This window comes from Melanerpes formicivorus, unplaced genomic scaffold, assembly GCF_026170545.1.
Source record: "Melanerpes formicivorus ecotype bairdi unplaced genomic scaffold, bMelFor1.0.p_v2 SCAF_554, whole genome shotgun sequence".
In the NCBI taxonomy this organism is placed as follows: Eukaryota; Metazoa; Chordata; class Aves; order Piciformes; family Picidae; genus Melanerpes; species Melanerpes formicivorus.
This window is the reverse complement of record NW_027142906.1, coordinates 55,515-67,086: the sequence shown is the minus strand read 5'-3', so window position 1 is coordinate 67,086 and position 11,572 is coordinate 55,515.

Sequence of the window (11,572 nt, the reverse complement as noted above, 5' to 3'; positions counted from 1 at the left end):
GGCTGAGTTTGGTTCGTTTGGATTGGGTTTGGTTTCATTTGGTTCTTGGAATAGATTTTGGGTTTGATTGGTTTTGGTTGGATTTTGGTTTTACAGTATCACAGAGTCACAGTATCACTAAGGTTGGAAGAGACCTCGAGGATCGAGTCCAACCTGTCACCACAGACCTCATGACTAGACCATGGCTCCAAGTGCCACATCCAGTCTCTTCCTGAACAACTCCAGGGATGGGGACTCCACCACCTCCCTGGGCAGCACATCCCAATGATGAATGACTCTCTCTGGGAAGAACTTTCTCCTCACCTCCAGCCTAAACCTCCCCTGGCACAGCTTCAGACTGTGTCCTCTTGTTCTGGTACTGGTTGCTAGAGAGAAGAGACCAACCCCTTCCTGGCTCCAACCTCCCTTCAGGGAGTTGCAGAGAGCAAGAAGGTCTCCCCTGAGCCTCCTCTTCTCCAGGCTAAGCAACCCCAGCTCCCTCAGCCTCTCCTCACAGGGCTGTGCTCCAGACCCCTCCCCAGCCTCCTTGCCCTTCTCTGGACACCTTCAAGTCTCTCAATCTCCTTCTTGACCTGAGCAGCCCAGAACTGGACACAGGACTCCAGGGGTGGCCTAACCAATGCAGAGTACAGGGCACAAGGACTTCCCTGCTCCTGCTGGCCACACTCTTCCTGATGCAGGCCAGGATGCCCTTGGCCTTCTTGGCCCCCTGGGCACACTGCTGGCTCATGTTCAGGCAGCTGTCAATCAGCATCCCCAGGTCCCTCTCTGCCTGGCTGCTCTCAGACACTCTTACCCCAGCCTGTAGCTCTGCCTGAGGTTGGTGTGGCCAAAGTGCAGCCCCTGGCACTTGGAGTTGTTTTACTTTTGGTTTGGTTTTGGTTTTGGCTTTGGTTTGATTTGCCTTGGATTGGGTTTTGGTTTTGATTTGCTTTCGCCTGGGATTAGTTTTTTTAGTTTTGGGTGGATTGGTTTTGGTTTTGGTTTCTGTTTTAGTTTGGTTTGGTTGTTGTTGTGGTTTTGGTTTGGGTTTGGTTTGTTTTGGTTTTGGTTTTGGTTTGGGTTTGGTTTGGTTTGCTTTTGGTTTTGGTTTTAGTTTGGTTTGCTAATTGTTGTGGGTTTGGTTGTGGTTGTGGTTGTGGTTTTGGTTTGGTTTGGTTTGCTTTTGGTTTTGGTTTTAGTTTGGTTTGGTTATTGTTTTGGTTTTGGGTGGATTGGTTTTGCTTTTACTTTTGCTTCTAGTTTGGTTTGGTTATTGTGCTTTTGGTTGTGGGTTTGGTTTTGGTTTTGGTTTTGGTTTGGATTTGGTTTTGTTTTTGGCTTTGGTTTTGGCTTTGGGTTGGTTTTGGTCTTGGGTTGGTTTTGATCTAGGGTTGGTTTTGGTTTTGGTTTGGTCTTGGTTTGGTTTTGGTCTTGGTTTGGTTTTGGTCTTGGTTTGGTTTGATTTTGGGTTTCGTTCGGTTTTTATTTATTTGGTTTTGGTTTTTGGGTTTTGGTTTTTGGGTTGGGGTTTGGTTTGGTTTGGGTTTGAGTTTGGTTTTGGTTTGGGTTTTGTTTTATTTTGTTTTGTTCTCTTTTGCCTTTGCTTTGTTTTGTTAGGCAAACACAGCAAAGCAAAAGTGCTGCACAGGTAGCAAACAAATGCTGCCCAGCAAGCTCTGGTGCCCCTTTGCAGAGGCAGCTGTCTGTGTGCCAAGGCAGCTGCAGGTTCCTGGCCTTAGCTCTCCCAATTCTGTTAATTTAATGAGACACACATAGAATTAACCAGGTTGGAAGAGACCTCAGAGATCATCAAGTCCAACCTGTCACCCAACACCATCTAATCAACTAAACCATGGCTCTAAGTGCCATATCCAGGCTCTTCCTAAACACCTCCTGGGATGGTGACTCCACCACCTCCCTGGGCAGCACATTCCAGTGGTCAATCTCTCTGTCTGGGAGGAATTTCTTCCTCACCTCCATCCTGAACCTCCCCTGGCACAGCTTGAGACTGTGTCCTCTTGTTCTGGTGCTGCTTGCCTGGGAGAAGAGACCAACCCCCACCTGGCTCCAACCTCCCTTCAGGCAGTTGGAGAGAGCAAGAAGGTCTCCCCTGAGCCTCCTCTTCTCCAGGCTAATCAACCCCAGCTCCCTCAGCCTCTCCTCACAGGGCTGTGCTCCAGACCCCTCCCCAGCTTTGCTGCTCTTCTCTGGACACATTCCAGCCATGAGCATCGCTCTGGTCTTGAAGCTCATTTGTGGCTCTTTTGTGGAGCCCTAGGAGCACAAGGAGGAACTGCTCAGCACTCTGAGGGCACAAGCTAGATAAGCTGAGCTTTCCCAATTGAAAATGGCTATCTATGATTTGATAAGGCTAGAGCAAAACCCAGCGTGTTTCCACCCTGCTGTTTCTGCCTCTGGCTAAGCAGAGAAGGAAAAGCACACACAGACATTCCCTCCTGCCCCATTCCTCAGCTTCTCTACCCCCTGAGCTGTGCCAATTAATCAATGCTCTTCCTACCCCTCTGGCAGAGCTTTGGCAGGCTATTTCCACTGCTTTCTTAGCTCCACGCTACCTGAACACATCCCTGTGCGAGCAGGTAATCAAAATCCCCCCCCTTCCCCTTCCCCCTCTCCTCTCCCCTCCCCTCCTCCCCAGCCCAGTTCATGTGATATTTATGGCTACCCCACATGGCAGCACTAATTGGTGTGAGGAGCTGCATCCTTCCTGGCAGCCAGCTCTGCTGATCATGTAGTTACCAGAAGCAGCCCCTCCGTTGTCCCACTCTGTGAACTGCCTTTGCCTGGATCGCGCTTGCTGACACACAACATCAACAGCAGAGCGAGAAGCAGAGCACTGGAACCCTCTACAAGGCTGAGATAAGTGCTTCACTCAGAGCTTTAATTAAAATGGGCTCAGCCACTTCGTTTTAGTTATTATTTTGACAGCCATCTCCCATTCTCTCCCTCCGTAGGAGCTGCTCCCATTCTCCGCTGCCACTGGAGGGGCAGTGACTGAAGCAGAGGAATGACAAAAGCCCGTGCCTGAATCACTGCCTTTCCCAAACACTTAGCATTTTATTGCTGGTGGCTAACTGCCTTCAGAGAACATCTGCTTTCAGTTGGGAGTGCAATCTCCATCTCAAACTGCAGCCATAACTGTTCCTAAGGAGCCCAAAGAGACAGACCGCAGCATTACAGGCTGACCTACTTCCATCAGCACCTCCTTTGCCATTTCTCTCCTCCTGGAGAATCACAGAAGAGTCAGGGTTGGAAGGGACCTCAAGGATCACCCAGTCCCAACCCCCTGCCATGGGCAGGGACACCTCACACCACAGCAGGTTGATCACAGCCACCTCCAGCCTGGCTGCAAACACCTTCAGGCAGGAGGCTTCCACCACCTCCCTGGGCAGCCTGGGCCAGGCTCTCACCACCCTCCTGGGCAACAACTTCTTCCTCACAGCCAATCTCAATCTCCCCATTTCTAGTTTTGCTCCTACCCTCCTACAGACCAATTTCTGCCCCCAGCTTGGTGTCACCTGCAAACTTACTGATGATGGACTCAATCCTCTCATCCAGGTCACTGATAAAGATATTAAAGAGGATGGGGCCCAGCACTGATCCCTGGGGGACACCACTAGTGCCTGGCTGCCAGCTGGATGTGGCACTGCTCAGATCCCCCCTCAGCCCTTCTTCTAAACTTGCTGAAGTGAGTAGTGGACCTCCTTGGAGGTCTCAGAGAAGCCCATAAGTACAGAGGGCTACCTCCTTGTCTTCAGCCTGTGAACAGACTCCTGCAACCCTCTTGGGCTTCACTGGACAAGAAAAGAAGCTGTATGAAGTCCTGCTGCCTTTAGCCCAAACTGTCCCTGGCATGAGTGAGTGTGGTGGGTTAACCCCCATTCTGCAAACAAAACCAAACCAGGGGGGAGGGCTTGTGGGTGCTTTGCCCTCCCTGCAGGGTGTTTTCCCCCTGGGAAGCTGAGTCTGTTCCACTCCCCTCTCCCTGCCCAGCTAGGGTATAAAAAGCAGGGCATTGCAGCTATTAGCTCTCCTTTTGGCTCCTGCCTCTCCTGGATGAGAACTACTGCGGCTTCCTTCTTGCTCCTCTGCCGTGTGGTCAGGCCTGCCATGGGCTAGCTGTTGCCATGGGTTAGCTGTTTGGGTGGGTTGGATTGGTTGGTGGGTTGGATGCAATGATCTTGAAGGTCTCTTCCAACCTGGTTTGGTTTATTCTAAATAAATGGTTTGTTCTCCTAGCTGCTTCTGAGCCTCTTCAGGGAGAGACTGGTTTTGTATTCTTCTTCTTTGTCCCCCTCCCATCCATCCTTCTCCCTTGCCCTTGTGAACCTTTCCTGTTATTGTTATATATCTATTGTTTAAAGACAACTCTTTACCTCTCTAATTCCAGGCTGACTCCAAATTATTGCTTGGTGGATTTGATCCTTTCCTTTTCCTTCCCTCTCTGATGGGAGGGAGGAGGGGGGAGTGGGGGAGAGATTCTCAGCTCTGCCCCCATCTGAGCTCTTAACTCACAGTTAAGGCTCAAACCACCACAGATAGGATGAGAGGGAATGGACTGAAGCTGGCAGAGGGAAGATTGGTGTTGGATGATAGGTTGGACGCGATGATCTTGAAGGTCTCTTCCAACCTGGTCTGTTCTATTCTATTCTATTCTATTCTATTCTATTCTATTCTATTCTATTCTATTCTATTCTATTCTATTCCATTCCATTCCATTCCATTCCATTCCATTCCATTCCATTCCATTCCATTCTATTCTATGGAGACTGAAGATTAGGAAGAAATTCTTTAGAGTGAGGGTGGGGAGACAATGGCACAGGTTGGCCCAGGGAGGCTGTGGATATTCCCTCCCTGAAGGTGTTCAAGGCCAGGCTGGATGAGGCCTTGAGCAAGCTGGGCTGGTGGGAGGTGTCCCTGCTCATGGCAGGGGGGTTGGAACTGGCTGAGCTTTAAGGTCCCTTTTAACCCAACCCATTCTGTGGTTCTGTCCATCACTGTCTGAATGGGCTGGCTGGCTGTTGGAAAGCACAATGCTCCCCAGTGCAGGAATAACATTCCAGCCCCTCCCTTTTTTCTCTTCATTCTGCATTACAAAACCAAACTCCAAGTAGCCAACTGCCAGCCACATTCCCAGGGAGCAGCCAAGCCTTTGTTCTGAGGTGGTGCAGGCAGAAACCAGTCCAGCACTTCAGCACAGGATCCCTGAGACAATGAGAGAGCTGGCAGTAAATAAAAGACAAGGGGAGAATCAATAGGCTGTGAAAGAGAAAAGGAACATCAAAGAAATTGCAAGAATGGAGAGGAAAGAAGTCAAACCTCCCACTGCTCATTTACTTCTTCTCTTTGTTCTCACAGAAATGAAATTTCATAGAATCAGAGAACTGTCAGGGTTGGAAGGGACCTCAAGGCTCAGCCAGTCCCAACCCCCCTGCCATGGGCAGGGACACCTCACACTACAGCAGGTTGCTCACAGCCACCTCCAGCCTGGCTGCAAACACCTCCAGGCAGGAGGCTTCCACCACCTCCCTGGGCAGCCTGGGCCAGGCTCTCATCACCCTCACGGGCAACAACTTCTTCCCCACAGCCAATCTCAATCTCCCCACTTCTACTTCTGCTCCATCCCCCCCCCCCAGTCCTATCCCTCCCTGACACCCTCAAAAGTCCCTCCCCAGCTTTCTCGAAGCCCCCTGCAGATCCTGGAAGGCCACAAGGAGGTCTCCAGGGAGCCTTCTCCTCTCCAGCCTGCACAACCCCAACTCTGGACACCTTCCAGCCCCTCCAGAGCCTTCCTGGCACAGAGGCTCCAGAACTGGATGCAGTATCGCAGTATCGCAGTCTCACAGTATAACTAAGGTTGGAAATGGCCTCAAGGATCATCGAGTCCAACCTATCAACACAGACCCCATGACCAGCCCATGGCACCAAGTGCCACATCCAATCCCCTCTTGAACACCTCCAGGGACGGTGACTCAACCACTCAACCAGGTGTGGTCTCAGCAGAGCAGAGCAGAGGTCATTTTGCAGGGCTTTGGGCTAAACCCAAGGCTGAAAGAAAACCAGAGCACAGCAGTTGATGATTTTGCCACCCTCTGGATCAGGTCCTCTGTTTTATTTCCTCTTTCAATTCAAACTTCCTGCCCATACCTGTGAAATGAAAGCTGGGATACCTTGGGAAGGAAACAAACCCCATGCTTCAGAAGAAGAGAAGAGGAGGCTCAGAGGAGACCTTCTTGCTCTCTCCAACTCCCTGAAGGGAGGCTGAAGGCAGCACCAGAACAAGAGGACACAGTCTCAAGCTGTGCCGGGGGAAGTTTAGGCTGGAGGTGAGGAGAAAGTTCTTCCCTGAGAGAGTTGTTAGCCATTGGGATATGCTGCCCAGGGAGGTGGTGGAGTCCCCATCCCTGGAGGTGTTCAAGAGGGGATTGGATGTGGCATTTGTTGCCATGGTTTAGCAGTCATGAGGTGTTGGGTGACAGATTGGAGTTAATGATCTCTGAGATCTTTTCCATCCTTATTGACTCTATGATTCTATGATTCATCCCCAAATCATCAGCTATGGCAAAGCCAGGCTGCTCCAGTGCTCCATCACCCTTCAATTCAAGAAGTTCCTCCTCATCTTTAGATGGAACTTCTTATGTGTCACCGGCTGAGGCTGTCCCCTTAAGAAAGGGAATATGGTGGGTGGAAGTTGGTAAATGAAAAGAACGATCTAAACTAATTTCATTGGTAGAGTGGGAGGAAGCACCTTCTGAACTGGGAGTGCAGGAGGGTATACTGGGCATTCCAGCACTTTTCTATCAGTCTTTCTTCCGCTTCTCCTTCGGGCAGCAGCTTGCCGCTCCTGGGCTTTCAGCCAAGGCTTTGGCCTTGAAACTGATAAGGCCTGTATTAACTGCTTTCCAATTAACACAACTGCTTCTAACCTTTTTTCTCTTTCTCTCTCTTTCTAACCCGCTCTGGGGAAAAGGGGGAGAGAGGGGGAGAGCAGAGGTGGGGAACCCCCTCAGCAGAGGGGGAACTCTCATTTCTGTGCTACTCTGTTGTATATCTTTGTATATGTTGTAAATTTGTATATATTTCCCTGCATATCCTACATTGCTTTGTAAATATACAGCTCCACTGCTTTGCTAATTCAGCTGTGAGGTTTTTTTTTCCCTTCCCCTTCAATTTTCCTTCCCTTTACTTTACAGGGGGGGAGGGAGAAGGCTTTTTGGCCTTACCCTTCCAACCCTACGACATTATGGGTGAAGTTTGTTCCTATTACCCCTTGTCCTGTCACTGGGCACCACTGAACAGAGCCTGGCCCCATCCCCCTGACACCCACCCCTGAAGTATTGATCAGCACTGCCCAGATCCCCCCTCAGCCCTTCTTCTGAACTTGCTGGAATGAGTAGTGGACCTCCATGGAGGTCTCAGAGAAGCCTATAAGTACAGAGAGCTAAGTCCTTGTCTTCAGCCTGTGAACAGACTCCTGCAACCCTCTTGGGCTTCACTGGGAACGAAGCAGCTGCCTAAAATCCTGATGCCTTTAGCCCAGACTGTCTCTGGCATGAGATAGGATGAGAGGGAATGGATTGAAGCTGGAGATCTTTTAAAGGCATTTCAGAGGGTTGGGGCTGTTCAGCCTGGAGAAGAGAGGACTCCAGGGGGACCTTGGAGCTGCCTTCCAGTACCTGAAGGGGACCTACAGGAAGGCTGGGGAAGGGCTGTTTCCAAGGGCTTGGAGGGATAGGATGAGAGGTTTGAAACTGGAGCGGGGGAGATTTAGATTGGACATCAGGAGGAAGCTCTGCACAGTGAGGGTGGTGAAATACTGGAACAGGTTGCCCAGAGCAGTGGTGAAGGCTCCATCTGTGGAGGCATTCAAGGTCAGACTTGATCTACTTGGAGACATCCCTGCTGAGGGGAGACTGAGACTGGAGATGAGGAAGAAATGTTTGAGAGTGAGGGTGGGGAGAGCCTGGCACAGGCTGCCCAGGGAGGCTGTGGATTTCCTCTCCTGGAGGTGTTCAAAGCCAGGCTGGGCTGAGACATTGCCTGAAGCTGCAGCTCACACACCTCAGCTCTGGCTTCTTTCCTGCTGCTGCCAACCTGTGGCACGAGGCAGGGCTCCTTCTCCCCAGCTCAGTGGTAATTGCAATTAAATGGCAGGTTTGCAATGAAAGCAAACACAGCAATGGAGTTAATTTTAGCAAGCCACTAATGAGCAATCCACCAACCTCCTCTTTTCCCCCCACCCCCCTCCCCTTCCCACCCTGATGGCCAAGCTCCTGATGTGCCTTCCCTTGCTGTCTTGAAATCATTAACAACCAGCCTGCTGTCCTCTTTTTGGAAACCACATTTCCTCCAGCCCTTGCTCCATGGGGGTCTGGAAGAGCTTTTCCAATCAACAGGTCACTGAGTGAAGTCCTCAGAAATCTGTTGTGTTGCTGTCCTTTCCAGCACAGTGAGCAGAAGCCACTTGGCTGGTTAATTACAGTACCACAGGATCACCAAGGCTGGAAGAGACCTCAAAGATCATCAAGTCCAACCTGTCACCACAGACCTCATGACTAAACCATGGCACCAAGTGCCACATCCAATCCCCTCCTGAACACCTCCAGGCACAGGGACTCCACCTCCCTGGCCAGCACATCCCAATGACAAATGACTCACTCGGTGAAGAACTTTCTCCTCACCTCCAGCCTGAACCTCTCCTGGCACAGCTTGAGACTGTGTCCTCTTGTTCTGGAACTGCTTGCCCGTGAGAAGAGGCCAACCCCTTCCTGGCCACAACCACCCCTCAGGTAGTTGTAGAGGGCAATGAGGTCTCCCCTGAGCCTCCTCTTCTCCAGGCTAAGCAACCCCAGCTCCCTCAGCCTCTCCTCACAGGGCTGTGCTCCAGACCCCTCCCCAGCCTCCTTGCCCTTCTCTGCACACCTTCAAGTGTTTCGATGTCCTTCTTAAACTGAGGAGCCCAGAAGTGGACACAGGACTCAAGGGGTGGCCTCAGCAGTGCTGAGCACAGGGCACAAGGACTTCCCTGCTCCTGCTGGCCACACTCTGCCTGATGCAGGCCAGGATGCCCTTGGCCCTATTGGCCCCCTGGGCACACTGCTGGCTCATGTTCAGGCAGCTGTCAATCAGCACCCCCAGGTCCCTCTCTGTTTGGGAGCTCTCAGCCACTCTGCCCCCAGCCTGTAGCACTGCCTGGGGTTGCTGTGGCCAATGTGCAGCCCCTGGCACTTGGACTTGTTCAATGCCATCCTGTTGGCCTCTGCCCATCTGTCCAGTCCGTCATGGTCCCTCTGCAGAGTCCTTCTGGCCTCTAACTGACCAACATCTACTCCTAACTTGGTGTCATCTGCAAACTCAATGCCCTCATCCACATCATCAATGAAGATGTTAAAGAGGATGGGGCCCAGCACTGCTCCCTGGGGCACACCACTGGTGCCTGGCTGCCAGCTGGCTGTGGCACCATTCACCACCACTCTCTGGGCTCAGCCTCCAGCCAGTTCCTAACTCAGCTCAGAGTGTTGTGGTCCAAGCCACGAGCTGACAGCTTAGCCTGCAGTTTGCTGTGGGGGATGGTGTCAAAGGCCTTGCTGAGGTCCAGGCAGACCACATCCACAGCCTGCCCCCACATCTAGCAGGCAGTCAGCTGATCATAGAAGGAGATCAGGTTGGAGAGGCAGGACCTGCCCTTCCTAAATCCATGCTGGCTGGACCTGAGCCCTTGGCCATCCTTCAGGTGCAGTCATTGCCCCCAGGATAATCTGCTCCATCACTTCCCCTGGCACTGAGGTCAGGCTGCCAGGCCTGGAGTTTCCAGGTTCCTCCATCTGACCCTTCTTGTGGATGGGGACCCACACTGGCCAGTTTCAGTCACCTGGGACCTCTCCAGTGAGCCAGGACTGGGAGGAAAACGATGGAGAGAACCAACAGCTCTCTCTCTCTGCCTTTTTGCTTCCATGTGGCCTATTGCTGTTTGCTTTTTAGTGTTGTTAAATTGCTCCTATCCTATTCCTGCCTTCTATTTTCTTTCCCTTCTTCCCCTGTTCACTGAAGAGGGGGAGTGATAGAGCAGCTTGGGTGGGCACCTGGCCTCCAGGCCAGAGCCAAACCACCACACCAGCCCGAGCTGACCTTGAGCTCTTTAGACCTAGATGGATTTCTGCTCCCTCCTCCCAGCAGCCTGCAGATCCTCCTCCCTGCTCTCCACCTGGGATGAGAGAGGCTTTTCAGAACATGTTAGAGGAGGTCTGCTAAATGATGCATTCAAAAGAGCTGGAGGGGGAAAAACAAACAACCCAACAACTTTCTCATCTCGTGGCTGGAGCAGAAGGGGTTTGGGGTTCCTCAGTGCTTCCAGAGATAATGGTAGAAATAAAAGGAGAGGAGAGGGAGGGGGAGAAAAATTTATCCAGGCAGAGAGCAATGCAAAAGGGGAGAATTAATACTTTCTGATGGATGAGTAAAAAATAGGTTCAACAGAGAGCAAGGTCCCAGGAGAGTCCCAGGCTCTGTGTGCTCAGATTCATGCAAATTCCATTCTGGTTTAACTTTCCCTTGGAAGATGCAAGGGTAAAAGAGTTCAGGAGGAAAGCTCTGGCCAGCAGCTGAGGGGATCTGCAGGGGAGTGAGACACTGGAGGAGGCACTGCTCAGAATATAGGTTCAGCCAGTTAAATAACCTTCAGATGGTGGAGACTGCAGTTCTGGCAGTGCTTCCCAACACAAGAAGGAGGTGGAGCTGCTGGAGAAGGTCCAGAGGAGGCCACAAAGGTGATCAGAGGGCTGGGGAAAGTCTCCTGTGGAAACAGGTTGAGAGAGTTGGAGCTGTTGAGCCTGGAGAGGAGAAGGCTCCAGGGAGACCCTATAGAGCAGCATTTCAGTATCTGAAGGGGACCTGCAGGAGGGCTGAGGAAGGACTGTTCAGAAGGGCTGTGGGGATGAGAGGCAATGGTTTGAAAGTGGGTCAGGGGAGATTTAGGCTGGCCATCAGGAGGAAGCTCTGCACAATGAGGGTGGGGAAACACTGGCACAGGTTGTGCAGAGATGTGCTTGAGGCCCCACCCCTGGAGACATTCAAGGTCAGATTAATGTGGCCCTGCAGAGCCTGCTGTAGTTGGAGATGTCCCTGCTGCCTGCAGGGGGCTTGGACAGGATGACCCTGGAGGGTCCCTTCCAGCACGATGCAATCTGTGACTCTGAGAGATGTCTTACCTGGGGTCTGGTGCAGATGTTGACAGTAGATGCAGGATGAAACAAGAGCAGCAGCTCATGGCCTGCAGTATGTCCTCCAACTGCTCACAGTCCCCAAGCAGCACTAAGAGCTCCAGTGGTGGGTCTGGGGGTGCTGCCAGAGCACCAAGGGCTCTCTGGTCTTCATTGTTTGGTCTGAACACCAGTGAGCAACTCCCACCAGTGCCACTGCATTCCCCCAAAGCTGCTGCCACTGCCAAAGCTCTGCTAGAGGAGCACTTTGTCCACAAGCCACCAACAGCAGCAAGCTTGCCCAGCACCCCACACAAGCTCACCAAGCCAGGAGAGGAGACTCAAGGAGAGGAGAGGACAGGAGATTTGATGAG